Raw genomic sequence first — 5,496 nt, forward strand, 5'->3', positions numbered from 1 at the left:
AATAAAAGTATAATACAGCATTGGGGTGATGTGTTTTGTTTTCTGGTAAAGTATGTAATTTAAAACGTCACACTATAAAAATGTAACACTCAGAAGTACATACTCAAGGAGTTGAATGACTATTTTAATCATATATTAAATTATTCAGTGCAATCTATCACTTGGTATTTTAGATTAGATTACTTATAGTGTGGAAACAGGCCCTTCAGCCCAACAAGTTCACACCGACCTGCCGAAGCGCAACCCACCCAGACCCATTCCTCTACATTTACCCCTTCACCTAACACTATTGGCAATTTAGCATGGCCAATTCACCTAACCTGCACATTTTTGGACTGTGGGAGGAAACCCACGCAGACACGGGGAGAATGTGCAAACTCCACACAGTCAGTCACCTGAGGCAGGAATTGAACCGGGTCCCTGGTACTATGAGGCAGCAGTGCTAACCACTGTGCCGCCGTGCCACCCATCAGGCTATGAGGGCTTATCTACCATTACGTTTTTGAGACACACATTGATAGCTTTTGCTCAGAGAAAATGCTTCTAAATTGAGATTATAATTCACCAGAATGGTAGCCTTCCACCCAGTTGGAAGAGGGTGTTCAACCATACTTCAGGAGAAGCCCAACCCTCCTGAACTACATTGAGCATTTTGCTACCAGGTACAACTGGGGAATTAGCATTGATATCAAGCAACATCAATCTGACATTTTCTGGATGATGGCTTTCCCATTTCCTCATTGGAAAGGTGAATGGAAACTCACCCACATTACCGATCTAAGAGAAAGTGAGGACTGCAGATGCTGTGAGTCCGAGTCGAAAAGTGTGGCACTAGAAAAGCACAGCAGGTAAGGCAGCATCCAAGAGATAGGAAAGACAACATTTCAGGCATAAGCCCTTCATCAGGAGTTCACCACATTCCTGATGAAGGGCTTATGCTCAAAACATTGTTTCTGCTACTCCTTGGATGCTGCCTGACCTGCTGTGCCTTTCCAGCACCACAGTTTTTGACCGCAATACAGATCTAGTCCTGTTAGAATTTTACAAGTTTCTATGAGATACCCTTCACTCTTCTAAACACTAGCGAACATAGTTCTAAACAATCCAATCACTCATCATTTGTTATTCATGCTGTCCCAGGGATCAGTCTGCTAAACTTTGTTGCACTCCTTCCATAGCCAAAGCATCTTTTCTCAGATAAGGAGATCAAAACTGCACATTGTGTACTCCAGTACACCAAGGACTTGGACAATTTGAGCAAGATGTCCCTTCTCCTGTACTTGAATCCTCTCACTGTGAAGGTCAACATTCCATTTGCCTTCTTCACCTCCTATACCTGCATACTTACTTTCAGCGGCCAGTGTGCAAAGATACTCAGGTCTTCTTGTAACTCCCCTATGAGGAGAAAGTGAGGTCTGCAGATGCTGGAGATCAGAGCTGAAAATGTGTTGCTGGAAAAGCGCAGCAGGTCAGGCAGCATCCAGGGTACAGGAGAATCGACGTTTCGGGCATAAGCCCTTCTTCAGGAAGGGCTTATGCCCGAAACATCGATTCTCCTGTTCCATGGATGCTGCCTGACCTGCTTCGCTTTTCCAGCAACACATTTTCAGCTCTGTAACTCCCCTATGCCAATTTGTTATCATTCATGCTACCAAAGTGGATATCCTCACACTTATCTACATTAGGCTTTATCTGCCATGTATTTTCCTACTCACAAAACTTGTCCAAATCACACTGAAGAATCTCTGCATCTCCCTCACAACTCACTTGGAGTTGTGTCATCTGCAAATTTGGAGATATTACCTTTGGTGCCCTCATCTTAATCATGAACAGATAATGTGAAAAGCTGGAGTGCAAGCACTGATCCCTATGACATACCCAACTGATCAGTGGCTGCCATTCAGAAAGTGACCTATTTCTTGCTACTTTTTATTTCCTGTCTGCCAGTCAGCTCTCTGTATTAGTCTTAGATTAAAAATAAGTGGTCCACCCATTTCAGACAGTGAAGAAGAAATATTTTTGTCTCTCAGAGGATGTAAGTCTTTTGAATTTCCTTCCTCAAAAGGCAATGCATTCTGAATGTTTAAATGCTATTTTTAAGGCAGAGTTAGATAAATTTGAGTTATGTTGAACAGTCATGAGACTCGAAACATTAACCCTGCTGTACTCTCTACAGATGCTGCCAGGCCTGCTGAGTTTCTCTAGCACTTTGTTTTTGTTTCAGATTTTATTATCAATAGTTTCTTGATTACCAAGGTGCAGGGAGGTGGATTATCGAAGTAAATTTAAGTTTAGAACCACATCATTCATGATCCTATTGAATGGTGGAGCAAGTTTAAAGGGCCGAGCAGTCTACTCTTGGTCCTTGTTTTCATGTTTATGATTTTTCTTCACCTTCTTGCAGGTTTTCTTCAGGATGGTGTTCTAGCCGCAACAGCTTTAGCTGCTTTATCAAGGAGGATCTCTCCATAAGGTGAGAATTGGGGATGATTGCTGATGACTACACATTTCTCCCCAAATATTGAAGAACTCCATGTCCAAATACAACAAGACTTGGATAATATTCAGGGCTGAGCTGACCAGTGAGAAGTAACTTACAAGTGTCAGGCAATGATCATCTCTTGGAACAGAGAATCCAACCAACCAATGACCCTTGACATTCAATGGAATTACCATCACTGAACTACCCCTCCTTCCCAGACTATCAATGTACAGGGAATTATCATTGACCAGAAACAGAAGTGAGACTGCAATATACATATTGCTGCTATAAGAACAGGCCAGAGGCTGGGAATTCTGTTATGAGTAATCCACATCTCAGCTGCTCACAGCCTGTCCATTATCTACAAAACACAGGTCAGGAGTGTGATAGAACATGTCCCAATTGCCTGAACCTGTGTAACTCCAACAACACTCAAGGGGCTCCACACCATCCAGGAGAAAGCAGCCATCTAACATCTTCAACATTCACTTCCTCCACCACTAATGCATAATGGCAAGTATGTGTGCACTATTTACGATAAGACCATAAAATATAGGAACAGAATTAGGCTGTTGACTCATTGAGTCTGTTCTGCATTCAATCAAAACTGATATCTTTCTCAACTCATTCTCCTGCCTTTTTTCCTGTGACCCTTGATCCCCTTACCAATCAAGAACCAATCTATCTGTTTTAAGTACACTCAATGACTTGGCCTCCACAGCCTTCTGCAGCAATGATTCCACAGAGTCACCACCCTCTGGCTGAAGAGATTCCTCCTTATTTCAGTTCTACATGGTTATCCCTTATTTTTAAGGCCATGTCCATAAAGTCCTAGTCTCTCCTACTCACAAAAACATCTTCTCCACATCATCTCGAAGAAAGCTTCTCAGTATCTTATAAGTTTCAATCAGACGCCCCCTTATCCAATTCCCTCTCATCCTTCTAAATTCCACTGAAGAACAGACACAGAAACCTCAACCACTCCTCATCTGACAAGCCCTTCATCCTTGGGATCATTCTTGTAAACCTCCTCTGGAACTCATCTAACGCCAACACATCTTTCCTTTGGTAAGGGGCCCAAGACCGCTCACAATATTTCAAATGCAGTCTAACCAGAACATCTTACAGCCTCAGTATCAAATCTCTGCTCTTGTATTTCACCTACTTGAAATGAATGCCAACATTGTACTTAGCTTCCTAACCACCAACTTGACCTGTAAGTGAAGCTTAAGATAATACTGAACTAGAACTCCTAAGACCATTTACACTAGGGAGTTATAGAGTCATAGAGATATACAGCGCGGAAACAGACCCTGCTGCCCAACTTGTCCATGCCGACCAGATATCCCAAACCAATCTAGTCCCACCTGCCAGTACCTGGCCCATATCCCTCCAAACCCTTCCTATTCATATACCCATCCAGATGCCTTTTAAATGTTACAAATGTACCAACCTCCACCACTTTCTCTGGCAGCTCATTCCATACAAGTAGCACACTCTGCGTGAAAAAGTTGTCCTTTAGGTCTCTCTTATATCTTTCCCCTCTCACCCTAAACCTATGCCCTCTAGTTCTGGACTCCCCCAGCCCAAGGAAAAGGCTTTGTCTACTTATCCTATCCATGCCCCTCATGATTTATAAACCTCTATAAGGTCACCCCTGAGCCTCCGATGCTGCAGGGAAACCTAGCCTATTCAGCCTCTCCCTATAGCTCAAATCCTCCAGCTCTGGCAACATCCTTGTAAATCTTTTCTGAACCCTTTCAAGTTTGTGAAGCCTTTCCCCATTTTGAAAATAGTTTACGTCTCTATTCTTCCTACCAAAATGCATAACCTCACATTTGCCTACATTGCCTTCCATCTGTCTTATCTTTTCCCACTCTCCTAGCCTGTCCAAGTCCTTCTACAGCCTCCTCACTTCCATAACACTTCCTGTCCCTCCACCTATCTTTGTATCATCTGCAAACTTAGTAACAATGCCCTCAGTTTTTTTGTCCAGATTATTCATGCATAACGTGAATAGTTGTGGTCCCAACATGGACATCTGTGGAACCCCACTAGTCACTGGCTGCCATCCGGAAAAAGACCCCTTTAGCCCTGCTCTCTACCTTCTGCCAGTCAGCCAATCCTCTATCCAAGCCAGTACCTTTCCCGAACACCATGGACTCATACCTTGTTTAGCAACCTCCTGTGCAGCACCTTATTGAAGGTTTTCTGGAAATCAAAACAGATGTTCTCTGGCTATGGGGACATGCCAGAGGACTGGTGAATGACTAATGTAGTTCACTTTTCAAAAAAAGTAGAGTTGAAGTAGGAAATTACAGACTGGTGAGTTTCATGTCAATGTTAGGGAAACTATTGGAGAAAATTCTGAAGGAGAGAATGAATATCCACTTGGAAAAGCTTGGGTCAGTTAGGGATTGTCAGCATGGCTTTGTCAAAGGGAGGTCTAACAAATTTGATAGAATTTTTCAAAAATGCTATTTTTAAAATCAAGTGTGTGGATGAAGAAAGTTCAGTTGCTGTAGTTTATATGGATTTTAGCAAAACTTTTAATGAGATCTCACATGGGAGACTGATTGAAAAGGATAAAGAACATGAAATTCAGGGAAGCTTGGCAACATGGATCAGAAACAGGCTTAGTAATAGGACACAAAGGGTAGTGGTAGAAAGCTGACTGAATGACTGGAAGCCAGTGTCCAGAGATATACCACAAGGATCAGTACTGGGACCCTTATTAGAGTTATAGAATCATAGAGATCTACAGCACAGACTCAGACCCTTCAGTCCATGCCGACCAGATGTCCTAATCTAATTAGTCCCATTTGCCAGCACTTAGCCCATATCCTTCTAAACCTTTCCTATTCGTATACCCATCCAGATGCCTTTTAAATGTTGCAATTGTACCAGCCTCCACTACTTCCTCTGGCAGCTCATTCCGTACATGCACCACCCTCTGCATGAAAAAGTTGCTCCTTAGGTCCCTTTTAAATTTTTCCCCTTTCATCCTAAACCTA

The sequence above is a fragment of the Chiloscyllium plagiosum genome, unplaced genomic scaffold (genome assembly GCF_037043375.1).
Source record: "Chiloscyllium plagiosum isolate Xiang-an unplaced genomic scaffold, Cpla_swu_hap1 HiC_scaffold_5, whole genome shotgun sequence".
NCBI lineage: Eukaryota > Metazoa > Chordata > Chondrichthyes > Orectolobiformes > Hemiscylliidae > Chiloscyllium > Chiloscyllium plagiosum.